The 2,063-nt window shown below is 45.8% G+C and overlaps 1 protein-coding gene across 2 annotated transcripts in view; it reads right to left on the bottom strand.

The window, feature by feature from the left end:
* Positions 1-938, bottom strand: part of zhx3b (zinc fingers and homeoboxes 3b) — a 14,110-nt gene extending 13,172 nt beyond the window's left edge. The window contains exon 1 of one of the 2 annotated variants that reach the window (XM_014017177.1): positions 375-938. The gene's annotated coding sequence lies outside the window, so the exon portion shown is untranslated. The remainder of the gene's footprint in view (positions 1-374) is intronic. The other variant, XM_014017184.1, reaches the window with a different exon arrangement.
* Positions 939-2,063: the final 1,125 nt, after the last annotated feature.

Below are 2,063 nucleotides of genomic sequence, written 5' to 3'. Positions count from 1 at the left end.
TATTGTTAAAATAACAGTCTAAATATCTGAGTGGAGCGACGTCAAACACAGATAAATGATGCATCTTCCGCTCAAGTAAAATAGGCGGAGTGAGCCCCAAAGTTACTGGGCTCGTCTGGACTCAAGCCGTGTAGCTCATTCAGAGTGAAGGAAAAAGAGGCAACGAGCCCCCTCAGTCCCCACCACCCGCCCCCCCTAAAAGAAATACACTTTCTCTCCCCCTCCCGTGGAGTTGTCGCCATTTTAAGCAGGCGACATGCAGCTGGCCAACGCCGCTGCTGAGCCCGAAAAAAAAAAAAGCCCGCAAAGGTGAGGCTCCACGTTAAGTTTTCAGACAACATTAGCAAACATGTGCACGAGACGAGCTCACTCACCGTCTGCCGGAGCTCAGCAAAAAGAAGCGCAGGTTTAAAAACAACAACACAAAAAAAAGTTTACACTGACATGAGCTCACACAACAGGCAATAACGGACTGGAGGTTCGGGCTTCACTGATGGCAACTTATAGGTGGTGAGACCCCTCCGTCCATCGGCTCGGTCATAGACGTGATACCGGTACCGGACAGGTCCCGACGACGGTCCTCTTTTTGTCTTTCTCGGCGCTTGTTTGTGTCGACTGGCTCGCGGCGTAAAGCAGACAGTCAAGGCAGCGGAGGGGAGGAAAATACGACGGACGTAACCGAGGGAAGGAGACGCACACGTGACGTCGACGTCACTGATGGTTGAGTTGGCGTGAGGGCTCGAGCTCTCTCTGCTGCGCCGCAGGGGGCTAAAGTGAGTCAGACATCTCGCTCCAGCTTTGACCCGCCGCCGACACATTTTGTGGTAGTGGGGGGGTCTGAGTGGAGCAAAAACAGCGTTGGCTAAACGTGATGTCCCAGCGGCTCGCACCTGTACCCCTCCTCTCAGGTAACTTCTCTTAAAGAGACAGTACCACCTCTAAAGGTCCTGATGCCGCCGCATCAGTGAGCTGAACATCTTCAGGTCCACACCTTACATTCATACAAAGCACGTGTGCTCAGTGGCATTGATAAATACACAGACGTGCTGGGTCCCACCTCCATTCCCATATGGAAGCGAAGAAGTAACAATACTTATGAGTCAAAAAAAATCAGGTACATGTTGAAAATGAAACAGCATTTCTATTAATCCATTTTAATTAGGATATTGTTACTTCTTCGCTTCCATATTCCCAAATCCTGTGAGGACTAAAAGGAGAAACCTGGATCTGTCCTGGTGTCTATGCTCTGACAGGTCAGAACTGTTTTGTCAGAAAAAAGCGTGATCTACATTACTTCATGTTATTAGCCATAATATGTTATAACTACTACAATGGGGTCAATACTGCATTATAACTACAACACACTCTCGTCTGACAATTCATTAGGGTCAACTGAATCTCCAACCTCAGCTCTTTCCTCTGTAACACTACTCTGCTTCTGATGCTGCAGTTTTATTTTAATTTTAGATTGTTAATCTTTTTGTAACCAGGCAAATCATACTGAGAACTCAAATCTCTGTTTCAAGAGAGGCCTGGGTTTGAAGGCATGTTTTAGGACTGTGGGAGGAAACCGGAGTGCAGAACATGCAAACTTCACACAGAAAACCCCCCAGGCCCAATCTGAGGCTTCAACCCAGGACATTCTTCATGCTGTGAGTCAGGACGCCAACAGTGCTAACCACAGTGTTTATACATAGGATGATAAAAAATAAAACACCTGAAAACCCCCCACCCATGTTAAAAATGCTCCACAATGGCAGCAATACCCATATGATGTATAGGCTAAAAATTATGTTACACACACAGAAACAGGAGAGGTACAAAATGATGTCACATCCTCTGTCTTCCTGATGCTGAGTTAACTCAAAACCTCAAAACAAAAATTTTAAATATCCCTGATGGAGACTTACATAGAGGACTTTAAAACAGATATATGTTAAATGAACCTGCATACTTTATTTTAACTGACTACTGGGCAATAAGAAAGTCTTTGAGTGAATAAAGTGAATTGTGGTTGAGTCCCTCTGCTGGACAGTACCTGAAATAACAGAAAGACCAACTAG

Source organism: Austrofundulus limnaeus, unplaced genomic scaffold (genome assembly GCF_001266775.1).
Source record: "Austrofundulus limnaeus strain Quisiro unplaced genomic scaffold, Austrofundulus_limnaeus-1.0 Scaffold3, whole genome shotgun sequence".
NCBI classification, from domain to species: Eukaryota; Metazoa; Chordata; class Actinopteri; order Cyprinodontiformes; family Rivulidae; genus Austrofundulus; species Austrofundulus limnaeus.
The sequence above is the reverse complement of the archived record's forward strand: the minus strand, read 5'-3'. Positions and strand labels throughout refer to the sequence as shown.